The sequence below is a fragment of the Podarcis bocagei genome, assembly GCF_964188305.1.
Source record: "Podarcis bocagei genome assembly, chromosome: 2".
In the NCBI taxonomy this organism is placed as follows: domain Eukaryota; kingdom Metazoa; phylum Chordata; class Lepidosauria; order Squamata; family Lacertidae; genus Podarcis; species Podarcis bocagei.
Genome location: NC_138126.1, coordinates 89,437,126 through 89,450,646, shown reverse-complemented (window position 1 = coordinate 89,450,646; position 13,521 = coordinate 89,437,126). Strand labels below are relative to the sequence as shown.

The window sequence follows — 13,521 nt, the reverse complement described above, 5'->3', positions numbered from 1 at the left end:
TATTTTAAATAAAAAATGAAATAGCCTGAGTAAGAAAATGCAGAGCTGGAGATCACATGGAAACAGATTCATGAGCACATTAACACCCTAGTGTGTGCCCACAGCTCTTACTGCCCTCCTTAGCCAGGCACAGAGCTGCAGAGAGACTGGGAAACATGTGGGGCAGGAGAGATAAATCACATGTATCCGCCCAACTGCCTAAAACAGCAGCTAAGGGACTATCATAAAATGCCCTCCTCTAATTAAGGCATTTATTTAGTTCCAAGTGATCATCTGTGCATGGGGCATTACGTAGGCAGCAGAGAAGATGACAGCACCCCCATCAACAATGTAGGGATGACCTAGTAAGTCCAGCCCATCACTGGCATCACAGTTCCCAGCTGTGCTGATTGTAACAAAAAGCAGATTTCAGGCTTGTGGATCCACTTTGTGTTTATTAGAGCCCTCAGACCCACTGACTGGAGCCAGGGCCCACTGACTAGAGCCTACATTACTTAGGAATGTGAAGAATATGCTGCCTCTGAGCAGCTGCTGAGTGAGCACAGGAATTTGTTTTGAATTGAGCTCATGGACCTTCAGTGTGAAAATACGTTCTGAGGAAAGTCTTCTTCATTTTGGGCAATATGGTGGGTTGTTTTTTTTAAGGTGGAGGAGAATGATTTTGTTGTTGCTGAACAATTGAGAGACCTTGCCAATCTACTGTAGACCTTAAGCCACATTCACACCACGGATTTAAAGCAGTATCATACCACTTTAAATTGTCATGGCTTCCCCCAAAGAATTATGGGAGCTGTAGTTAAGGGTCTGATCCCCTTCCAGAGCTACAATTTTCAGAGTGGTTTAACAATCAATCCCCCTTCACAGGGAACTATGGGGTAGGGGTGAAGGAAGGGGGGTGCAGTGGGTGCGGACTGCCCCGGGTGTCACCACTGAGGGGAGTGACAAAATGCTGGGCAGCACTCACTGTGGGGCCTGCCCACACGGTCTACCCGCTGCCTCCCCTCCCCCGGCTGTAGGGCTCTTGTCTACCTTCTGCCCACCCGTGGACAAGGATGGATGGTTTCTTTGTTTCTTATTTTTCCAGTGTTCAGTCCTTTGCATTTCTGCATCAGATTTGTTCATGAAAATTCATCGGCATTTTGGTGCAAATTTCCCATACATACATGCATGCATTTTCCTCTACTATTGCACATATTGGCATGTTATTTTTGTTAATATAAGCATTTGTATGCACAATTTACCCTAGCATATGCATTTCTCTACACATCACTTGGCCGGTGAACTACACTGCAAATTTCAACAAAAGGCTTCGTTTTGCATATTGTTCCAGGAAGTGTGAATGAGACAGGTTCACCTTTAAATGTGAATTGAATTGAATTCCTTCTCCATCCCTACTCTTGGTTTTCATCATAGGAACCAACTCTAGGTCGGGCACCCACAAAGTCAATGAAAAAAGCTGGCAAGCAGCAGCAGTGCTTCCTTCAAGAGAAAAGAAGTTCAGTTCTGCCCTCCACAGCCAGCCAGCGAGGCACCCTTTTCCAGGGGGTGGAGCTCAGATGCAGAGAAGTCTCTCTGCCTCTGAGTCAGAGCCGCTCCCCATGGAAAAGGGTGCCTTGCTAGCATGGGATAGGAGGAGGAAGAGGAGTCACCAGCGGCCACCATTGCAACATGGACATGCAACATCACATGCACACATGCAGGCATGTGCATGTGATATCACATGCCCACATTGCAGGGGCAGGCACCCACAATCCTGAGGGTGAGATAGCACCCCTGGTTTCAATCCATTTGCAGACACAATCCTTGCCTATCCTACTTACATACCTTTATTAGGAAGCTTCCTTATACCCAGTAAGACCATTGGTCTATTTAGCTCAGCATTGCTTATATGGACTGGTAGTGGCTTTCAGGATTTCAGGCAGCAGCCTTTGCTAGTCATACCTAGAGATGTTGGGGATTGAACCTGATACCTTCTGCATGCAAGGCAAATGCTATACCACTGAGCTATGGTCCTTCCCCTTATTTTCTCCCACACTTAAGAGATACAGTAGCCCAAATACTTCCTATCCCTTTCCCTTGTGCTCTCTGTCTTCAGCTGGCCCTGTATGCTCTCAGCCAAAGTGATTCCTCAAGTCCAGCCAAGCATCTGTCAGCAAGCCTGGCCTCCACACCCTCCCTTGCCGCCTTCCTCCTTGCCCTGCCTGTCTGATCCAGACAGCAACCTCCTTGGGGCAGAGACTGTCTCTCTCTAGGGCTCTGCAGCACTGACAGCATTCAATAAATGATAAATAATCATGTCCTGGACTCAGCTTCCTAGGAGGGCCTGGAGCAGCTAAAGGGAAGCACAGCAGCCATCTGTGGCTCTGCTGAAAGACGTTGCTGCTCTCTTTAGCCTTCCCACCAACCTGCTTCATCCTGCCAGACCCCCCCCCCCCAAAAAAGGCATTGCAAGCAGAGAGCAGAAATCCAGCCTGCCTTCTCAGCTGTCAGGCAGGTCTTAGCATCCTGGGGAGAAGATTTCGACAAAAACGGATCCTGGGGATTCCATACTTTGTGATGCTTAGCAACCACAGCTCAGACAGATTGGGCAGAGGAAGGTGAAAATTGTCCTTGAAACTGCAGTGTCTATATTAAACTGGTCTCTCTCTCTCTCTCTCTCTCTCTCTCTCTCTCTCTCTCTCTCTCTCTCATATTCCTCATCCCCCAGAATACACTGATTTGTATTTTACACACACACTCGCCTTCACACAATGCTACAATCTCCCACGGGTAACAGATTTACACTATGTCAACAATGCAATATGATGGGTAAATGCCCATGAGAAAGAATAGGCCGTCAATTGTGTCGCTGCAGTGCGATGCCAAAACTTTACCAGACTCTCCCCGAAAGCACAACCGGCTACTGAAAACGAGTGGGACAAACAGATCCAAAAATGATATGAAAAAATACATAGGCGACTGTCAGTGCAAGGAATATTCTAGCTGCTTTGCTAGTCTGAAATAATGCAGAAGGAGGGGCTGGCAGTTCTCAGATGATCAAAGATCAGAGACACCAAAACCCTGTTCCTGGCCTTCTGATGTGCCAGAAATTGCTTCATAGGAATATTGGAAGCTGCTTCATTCCAAGCCAGATTATTGGTCCATCTAGTGTAGTATCCTTCTGCATACCAGTTGCTGTAAACTGCAGGAGGGGACAGTGCTCCTGAGCTTGGGTTGTGCTTGAGGGTTTCCCACAGGCATCTGGGTGGCTACAGGATGCTGGTCTAGATGGGCCACTGGTCTGATCCAGCAGGCTCTTCTTACGTTCATATTGTCTATAATGACTGGCAGTGGCTATCCAGGGTTTCCAGACAATGGTATTCCCCAGCCCTACATGGAAATGACAGGGACTGAACCTGAATGGGGGCACCAATGAAGGCTGGTGACTCCCACTTTAGGGAATGTTACATAGCAGCTTACATCAGCCAGAAAGGAGCAGTTTTGAAAGGGCGGGGATGAAACCCACCTACATCAGAGGCACATTTAGAGTACATTCTGTTGCTGCTGTGAAAATCAGTGTTTGCACCTTTTGGTAATGAAGCCAGCAGGCCCACTGATTTCTATGTAAGCTGAGCAACTGGGACTTAATGTGAACATTGCAATGCAAACAAATGCATGTTTACTTGGCAGCAAAGTCACCATACTTTGTCCTGGTGTGTTTACTGGAGTTTATTTCTCCTAGGTAATGTGCTTCAGACAGCAGCCTTAGGGCGCATGCAGCCACTAATGCATGGAACAAAAAACAAAAAGTTGTAAAGAAGCAGCCAATATGTACATGCTTAATCATTTCCTTGCCCATATCCTTCTCCCCTAGTTGCTCTTCACTAGATGCAGGACTCCAAAACTGCCTCTGCAAACATACTTTTGCAACTCTGTGAGGCAAGAGGCAAGTGATCGAGAGCTGTGAGAAGTAACAGGTGAGGAATGGATTAAGCATCTCCTCTTCCTCCTCCCCTCCTCCCTGATCCCCTGCCCCTGCTTTTCCCTAAGACATTTTGGCTTTCATTACATGGGTGTGTGTCTGTGTGTAATGCCCAGTTCCACCCTCAGAACCACAGCAGAACTTTTAGCACTTGGACATTAGGTACTCATGATGTCCATCATGCAAACACTCCTGTGTCAGAAAGCCAATTCAATTAAAAGCTTTCAACCCATTCCGATCCTTCTTGAGACTAAAGAAGTGAGTCACAGAAGGGATTTAGCTTTCCTCCACACACTCACGATCTGTTCCGAGTGGCGGAGACTCAACCACCTACTGCTGCGCAAGGGGCCTGCCTGTGGTGGACACATACAAAAATCATTTTGTTATTCTAATTTAGCACTGTCCACAGCAGCGAGAAGGTGTTGTGGTTACAAAATCGAGCTGTGTGCTGGGCAGTCTCTACTCTGAGCTTCATCTCTGCCATTTGCTCAGAGGGTGGCCTCAGGCGGACCACTTCCTCCCAGCCTTAGCAGTCCAAGGGATAATAATAGTTGCCTACTTTAAAGAGCTGCTATAATCTTGGTTAAATAACACATGGGAAGCTCATCTAAAAAACAAGAATCATATAATAAATACTAATGGTCCCTTGATACATCCTGTTTATCGTGCATTCATGGTTGTACTGGAGTGGTTATGCATAATCCCCTTTCAACCCTGTTTGCAGCTGCAAAAGTTTCAGGGTGGACATATGTTCCGGTTTAATTTTTTGTCCCACTTTTGTTGCACTATACAAGTCACCGAAGACCGCCTTCTCATCATCGGCATCTGAAGGAATCTCAATGGCTAATGGTGAAAACAAGGCTGCTGGCAAATAATTGTTGCCAGAGCAAATGAAGAAATGTCTCAATGCCTCCTATCCCCTCCTTCCATGCCTCCACTGCTACTAGACACAATGGCTATGCTCTGCCTCCACAGTCAGAGGCAGTAATGCTTCTGAATACCAGTTGCTGGAAACCACAGGAGGGGAGAGCCCTCTTGTCTATTTCCCATTGGCATCTGGGTGGCCACAGCGAAGACAAGATGCTGGACTAGGTGGGTCACTGGCCTAATCCAGCAGGGTCTTCTTATATTCCTGGTCATGCCTTCCCTGCTTTCTTTCTCTGTGGCAAATAGTGTTGTTTGGCCTTGCAAAATATTATAAATCCCACTGTATAATCAAGGGTTGGGGAAACTGTAACCTTCTATAAATTGTTGGAATGCAACTCCCACCATTCCTCTGGACCATGTTGCTTGGGGCTTATTGGGACTTGGAATCCAATGGCATCTGGAGACAAGGCACACATTCCCCATCTCTGCTTTGCCCCATTCATACTGTGCTTCAATATGGCACTCTACCTTGGAATTCATATATCAGGGAATGATTCAGGGAATGATTCAGGAGATGCAGAGATTATAGAAGTGAATAATCTTAAACTATGTGAAGCAAGTGTGACTTAAGGTGTTGCAAAAACGGCCCTCTTTGGGGCTGTGCCTTCAATAATGACCAACACTCAGGATAGATGAATCTATCAATTCTGGTTTTTCTCAGTTTCTGATTTCTCTGTCTTGCTCAGTTTACAACATTTCTGCATTAAATCTATCATCATCATCATCATCACCGTTTAAAAACAACCCCCATGCACACTTTTCTCTAATATATATATTTCTGTACACATGTTTCGGTTAGAAAACTGCATTGCAAAATTCAGAGTAGTGCAGATTTCAAAGAACAGTTGCACTTTAGTTTGTGAGTTGTTTCCAGAAAATGTGGATTAGGTAGATTCCCGTTCAAATGTGCACCATGCTGAATTTTTCCTCCCACCCTAGCCAACACACCCTCTATCTCTGGAAGCAGCCCTGAAGTTGCCAAGCTCCAAATGTAAATCACACCACCTCTCTGTTTTAATTCCTCAGTGCAACCCGCATAGCTTCAATCTGTAGTCCCTTTCCTAGGTGTGAGTTTAAAGTGTCCAGTTGTCTGAGCAAATGCATGAGAATGAACACAGCTATAACACAATAGTTAGGCACTTAAAAGTCTACTGATTTCAATAGGACAAAGTCAAGAATATGCTTAAACACTCTTCTCTCATTAAAATCAACAGGACTGAAACACGCTGAACTTAGTCTGGATTTTGCTCCATATTTATGCAGCTCTCTGAAGCCAAGGAAAGTAGCCCATTTTTAGTATTATTCCATTTGAATGATTTTAATAGTGGCTTATGATGTGATTTTTTAAAAATAAAAATTCTCAGGGCTAGCATGGCAGGATCAAGCAGCTGGAGAGCCTCTCTTTATCTCTTTTTAGCCAGCAGGAAGCCACACTCTGGACTGACAATATTATACCTGAAGCCAAAACAGGAACATGCCTTAAAATGCTGTTATGTGTTTGCCGAGTGTTTTCTCTTCTTCTTCTTCTTCTTGGCCATCGACTCTCCTTGCAGGGGACCTTCCCCCTTGCACCTGGCTTTCCTTCAGTCTCTCCTCCTCACCCACCAGTTATTGAGCTGACAGGCAGGTCACCTGGGCTCAATCCCTAGCTCTTTTCCCGTCTGTCTCTACACAGGCTCAGAAAGCTCTTTGAGGCAGAGATTGTCTCTCACCTTTTGTCTGCAGCGCCTGCCAGAACAGTGTGTTGACCTCATTTGGGGAATATCAGTGCTACTGAGGACAGTGGATCACAGACTAAATATGAAATAACAGTGTGATGTGCAAGCTCAAAAAGACAAAAGGCTCTTTTGGCTTACCTGGTATCACATCATATCCAATACATAGGATATAGTTCTTCTCTACTGTCCTCAGTTGTGTTTTTCCCCATCCTCCTTTACCGCAGTTTAAGAAACGAATTGGCCATGTGGAGGGACTTGGCAAACAAGGGCATAGGTAGTGACATTTTTCTTCCCCCTCGGCAAAAGAGATTTGGGTTGGTAATGTGTACATCATGGACCCAGGAAGATTCAGAGAGGTAGTCAGTGGAAATCCATAGGTTTTAATGAAAAAAAGGTCCAGCACTAATTATAAATGTAGACTGGGGCCAACCAGTATCTTTCATTGTTTCATGGCAAGACCCTGCCTATAGCTAGAGAGAGATTGAGCGATTGCTAACATATTATCTAGAATGGCTCTAGATGATGGCGTATTAAAAACAGGGCTCTGCCAGATGTTAAGCTGTTTCATTATTCAGAGCAGAGTGGTGATTACAGGGACATGAAATATTTTCTTAGGGGGAAACACCCAAATGAAGCAAATATGCACATTGTGCACTGTGCTGCTTTCACAGCCTATTGCTATTTCAGCACCATTTTGTGGGGGGCCTTCTTGCTAGGAATAGTCATATGGGCAATCCCAACCAATCAGGGACCACATAGCAAACATGATATTAAAATGCTCTACAGCCAATCAGATTTGGCTAAATGGTGATCTCAGAAAGCCAAACAACAATGCTTCCTGGATCAATACTGTCCTCACTCTGAATGGGCAAACACCCCCCTTTAGTTGATGAAAGTGGAATGTTTTTCTACTGTCTGAAGTTTCCATGAAAAGTCCCTCCCTTCTTATTCTCCTCTAATGAAAAATATAATAAAACACACAACCAGATGACCTGGAGCAGATGTGTAAACATTACAGTTGTCAGGATGGATTTTTCAGTTTTCCTGATAAACAACCAACCATTCTAGGCCAGTGGAAGATATTGACAGGCTTTCAAAATGGATACATAAGCAGCCAAGTTCATGAGTTTCATTGGCTTCAGGACAGGAGGTGTTTGTGGGTGTGGCCTTTGGGAGGGTCTCCATGGCCACAGTTCTTCTCTGGAGCCGTAAGAACTGTGGTTGTTTCTGTAGGTCCTGGTGGCAAAAACACTGAAAACGGAGCACAGCTCTCCTCTGGGAAGGAGCCAATTAAGGTTCTATTGGCTGTGTTCTGTCTGGCATATTTTTATCTTAACCCAATTTTAATGAAATTTACAAAGATTGTTTTATTGCATATTAACAGCCAAATGTCATGATGCATTCTCCTGGCTGGTGGCTGTGCACAAAATGCAACTGGGGAGCACTTGCTTTCATCTTGTCTTCCAGGATCTTGTCATCATGTTGCATCTGCATCAGAAGAGGAATCCTAGGACATCAGGGACCATCATAATAAGGGGGATCCTCTCACTGGGCCATCTCAGGAAGCAGCCACAGAGGCAACCCCTGTTACAAAAACTTTCTCAGACATAGAGGAGGAGAGGATAAATTCCAAGGAGCCATGTCTTCTCTGCCTCCTGTTCCGAGAATGTTATATTGCCAACAACCACAGATGTAGATGAATCCCCTATGGAAATTCCTTTAGTTCTGGGCATCCTGTGTTCACCACCATGCCAGATTCTGAGGCAGCAGCAGGGATGCCAGCCTTGCTCAGAAGCAGAGGCTGATCAATTCCAGGGAGGTCGACGCTACAGTACATACATCCTGATGGCAGTATTTCAGCTCTCAGTAGACTTCAGGCTGATATTGGAGCCATCCAGTCATCTGATATTTGACTTAAAGGTAATGGTAAAGGGACCCCTGACCATTAGGTCCAGTTGTGACCAACTGTGGGGTTGTGGTGCTCATCTCGCTTTATTGGCCAAGGGAGCCGGCGTACAGCTTCCGGGTCATGTGGCCAGCATGACTAAGCTGCTTCTGGCGAATCAGAGCAGCACACGGAAACGCTGTTTACCTTCCCGTCGGAGCGGTACCTATTTATCTACTTGCACTTTGCCATGCTTTTGAACTGCTAGGTTGGCAGGAGCAGGGACCGAGTAACGGGAGCTCGCCCCGTTGCTGGGATTCGAACCACCGACCTTCTGATAGGCAAGTCCTAGGCTCTGTGGTTTAACCCACAGCGCCACCCGCGTCCCTACTGATATTTGACTTAAACCCTACCTATTAGTCAGGCTACATCTGCACCATATATTTAAAACACTATTATACCACAGTCATAGTTTTCCCCAAGGAACCTGGGAACAGAAGTTTGTTAAGGATGATCAGAGGTGTTAGGAAACCCCTATTCCTTTCACAAAGCTACAATTCCCAGTTCCCTAGGGGAAAGGACTGATCATTAAACCACTCTGGGAATTGTAGCTTTGTGAGGGGAACGGGGTCTCCTAACATCTCTCAGCACCCTTAACTAACTAGTTCCTAGGATTCTTTTGGGGATGCCACACTTGTTAAAGAGGTATAATTGTGCTTTAAAGGTATGGTGTGGATGTGGCCTTGGTCTTGCCTCTAGCTTTACAGGGTACTGTGTCCCAGGCAGGGGTGCCAACTTGGGCCCCCTGCTGTGGGTGCCCAAAGTCAGTACTGCGCGGTGCCGTAATTACTTCACGGCACACATGCTCTGGCTGCTGTTGACCTTGAATAATAAATATAATAATTTTATTTTCTTAAGCAGACTACTAGGGGTGGATGCATTAGATTTGATTTCTTATTTTTCCTATCTTCAGTCCACCACACTTCCACATCAATTGATGATTTCTTTTAAAGTTCTTAGAAAAGTTCATCAGCATTTTATCAAGCATATCTCCCAACACATACATTTTGTATACATTTTTCCTAATGTAAACATCTTTGCAAGCAATTTCTCTCCCCAAATTTAATGCATTTTTGTATGCTACTTCCACTAACATACACACTTTCATATATGCATATTCATGCATATTTTGGTTGGAAAGTTGCATCACAAAATTTGGAGAAGTATGAATTTCAAAGGATGGCACGTAGACCAAACTGAAGTTCTCATGCATCCCTGTTGGAGACAATTGAGAACTCTGTTTGAATGCAGAGAATGATTGCTAGCATAATGTACATGGAATCCATTGAGCACCCTGAAGTATTTGAAGTATTGTTCCTAAGCCAAAAATGCCATCTTCCCCCAGCATTTCCTTGGATATCATGCATTCCGAAACATTTCTGTATTACCTCTGCATACTCTTCAAGTCTATTGCAATTTATTTCCCTATGTCTGAAACACAGCAGTAGCTGGGAGGGGGGCAATCATTGATGTCTTCCCAGCAGAAGTGGTGCTGGGCTCGCAGGGACTGGGATGGTGCAGCGTGGTGACAGTGAAGTTTCAGGAGCTCCAGGGTGGCCGCAGGGTAGTGGAGAGATGCTCTTATGATCCGCTGTAACCCCTTAGAGGTTTTTGTGTTGTTGTTTTTAGTAGAACAGAACTACAGCTTAAACAGCCCTCCTTATTTTGTATTCATACATTTGTTTTCCTTACCCCCCACCCACCAATATATAACACATTGCAGTTATTTTTGACAATTCTATCCTGCCTTCCTATAAGAGAAAGAAAGAAAGAAAGAAAGAAAGAAAGAAAGAAAGAAAGAAAGAAAGAAAGAAAGAAAGAAAGATCCAAGGCAGAAATTTCAATCCCATCTCTTTTGGGTAAAGATGGAGGAACTTCCACCTTTCATGGCAAAGTTTGCAAAATCCACCTATTCATTTGCACAATACTAATCTTCCAGACGTTGAACAGAGAGTTTGTTCTGACATTTCAGAGCTGGTCTGGTTAATTCCCCTCTGTCGAGCAGCCAATTCTCCCCAGCCAATGGATTCCCCCACCTGTGTCACAGAGCCATCTTCCAGCAGAAGCCTCCTCTCGTACTCACCCGCTTTGGTCCTTGTAAAACCGGATCAAATCTCTTATTAAATCTTCTCGGGGAGAAAAGTCAGTAGACGTTATTGGGTTAAAGTGAGCTTCTTCATCAGCTGTCGCATCCAGGAACTGGGAAATGTCAGGCTTGAGGCCTAGCTTGTGACAGGCTGCCACAGGGTCAGGTTCTGACAGAGGCCACGTGAGCCAGAGGAGGAAGGCCTAATCCTGAATAGGCTGAAGGTCACGAACCGGACAAGGTTATCAGGAAACCAAGGGCTGGAGGGAGCAGAAGACATAGTTACGGGCAGGCTGGAGGTCAAATACCAGTCTGGAGAGGTGCGATGTGGCGTCTTTGAGGGGGGCCTGCGTTGCTACTCAGTGCGACAAGCTGCTCAGGACTAGCCCAGAGGGAAGGGATTTATGGGGCACGGTGCCTCTCCATTGCTTTGGGAGGTCAGCAGACGATCTTCAGGCTGTGGAGAAAGCAGAGAGCACTCAAGATAGCGCTGCAACTTAGAGATCACCCTTGTGGCACGAAGCCTAGGCTGACTGACTGGATAAAGGCCCAGAATGCTTGTGATGCAAGAGATTTAGGAGGCTGCCATTCAAGACCCACCCACCCCTTCAGCACTTAGAACCTCAAAAGTGATTCGTTGGGGAGGATAGGTATGGACATATATTCCCTCTCTGTGATGAAACCATGAAGGGAAAGTGTCTCTGAGGGACAAACTCCACAACTCTCCAAGACTCAAGCTGTGCCTCCTTCATTTCCCCAAACTGAGCATTGAACTCACATCTGAGAGGTGAAGCACGATACCAAAGTTGAAACAAAGGACAATGGCCTCCTGTGGTGCGCTTTGGTTCCTCTCTTCACAAACACACACACATATGCACCTCACCACCATTTCAAATCCATCAGCTAACATATTCAGGAGTTCTCTCCCTTCCCCACCATTGGACCAAATATCTAATTGCATCACAGAAAGAGGGGGGAAGCAGATGGCTTGATATAGCTCCATTCTCCTCTGTCACAGCAGCTGGTGTCTCCTTGCCCTTTTGGTTCCCTGTCCCAATTCCCTCCTAGCATGGGGGAAGTGGGGCCATCACCAACACCTCATCACACAGCACTGCCATCCTTTATTCATGGGCCTCAGACACATTAGCTGTCTTCAAGACCCCCCACCAACATGTCCCGAGGGAACTGCAGCCACTCCCCCTTCAATTAAGTCAGTAACGTATAGTTAATAATTCAAGGAAGTTGTAAAATATTCAAAGCAGTCCCGGTGGACCTCTGGCACAGAGGAGCTGGGGGCTTATTCATGGCAGGTACCTTCTCCCATTGTAAGAAGCTGTGTCAGCTCCCTTGATCATGTCCCTCTTCAGAATAAATACCGTAGTTCAAAGGATAGGTCCAGGAACCCACCTGAAGTTGCCATACACCCCCATAGATGTAGCGATGGAGGAGAAATTCAATTTTGTTTGCATTTTAATGAGAAACTATCTAATTCACACTCCTTGAAACAATCTGCAAACCGAAAGACAGGTATCTTTCGCAACCCAAACACACAAGCAGAGACTCTTACTTGTAAGTAAGAAATAGATATTTATTCAGGCAAATCATGGTACAGGCTCAGTAACAGACACAAGGCTCAGGCGTCATGGTTTAGGAGGTGAAGAACAGGGGCCAGAAGTTCAGAACTGGATGGAAACAATGAAGATGTTCCAACAGCTTTTAAAGATGTGGTGTGCCTACATGTGAAACTTGCTGACTTTGTGCAAATGTCAGGATTGCAAATGCACACGCCTTTGAGGGGAGGGGAGTCTGCTCCCATCTGAGAAGGCAGTCACTGGTCCAAGGTGACAAAACGGAATCTCCCTTTTCAGGCTCCTGTTTAGTTGCTGCTGCCTCCAGTTCCTCCTCTTCCCTTGGCTGTTCCAAGCCCTCCCTAGCTTCCTCCGAGGCTCTCTGCTGGGGAGAAAAGTGTGGAGGGGAGCAGAGCCAGCACCCCCACTCCCCCTTCTGAAGTGGCTGAAGTTAGGGTGAAAAGGGAATATTCCCCGTTCCTCTGACTCAGGTTCCCACCATTTAGCCCCTACCCCAATTTCTTCTTCTTACCTCTTGTGTCACCACCTGCCAATCCAATCCTGATTCCAACAGCATTGTGATACTGACCCTGGCACTTCCATACAGGGAAACAAGCTATTGGTATGTAAATTGTCATGTGTGAGGACTGCACATCTGTTATTTTGCAGTATGCTCAATCTTGTCAGTTGCTTCCCAGGACATATAATTGTAGTGAAACAAAGATGCATAAAACACAGTGTTGATATGTGATTTGTAGCTTAATGACTGCAAACTGTAATGCCAGAGCTTACTGCATAGCTTGACATTTATGTTGTGTTTTCACATTGACTCATGTTATGTTGTTGTTTCCCCTCCACGTAGTAAATTACTTGACAGTAGAAGTGAAAAAAATGGCACCTTTGAGCCCTGAAAATGGCACTGAACAGCTTAGCACTGCTCTTTCTAGCACTTTGAAATAATCAAATTATTAATGGAGTAAGAAATGTTTATATACCACAAAGGATTAAAGTGGGATTGAGAGACCTGTGGCCTTGCAGATGTTCCTGGACTACAGCTCCATTCATCCCTGAGGACTGGCCATGCTGGCTGGGGACAATAGGAGCCAGAACCAAACAACACCTGGAGGGTTGTCAGGGATTAAAGCTACTGGGTGGGATTCATGTAAGGAACCCCATCAGCACAAGCCCTGTGTGAGACCTTCCGCTTGCACAAAAGGGCTTACCCCCTTCTTCCCCCTTAGTGCCCCCTTGGTGCTCCCTGAAAGCAACACCCCAAACCTGTCTTGAAGCTTGAAAGTTGAGGAAGACAGCTCTGA

General features: G+C 45.7%; 1 long non-coding RNA gene across 1 annotated transcript in view; it reads right to left on the bottom strand.

Annotated features, from left to right (window-relative positions):
* LOC308580327 overlaps window positions 1-13,521 on the bottom strand; it is a 101,046-nt gene that overhangs the window by 61,829 nt on the left and 25,696 nt on the right. Inside the window, exons 3-4 of the long non-coding RNA XR_014004802.1 lie at window positions 10,635-11,094; window positions 6,745-6,901 (exon numbers count right to left, since the gene is read on the bottom strand). This is a non-coding gene — a long non-coding RNA (uncharacterized lncRNA). The remainder of the gene's footprint in view (window positions 1-6,744; window positions 6,902-10,634; window positions 11,095-13,521) is intronic.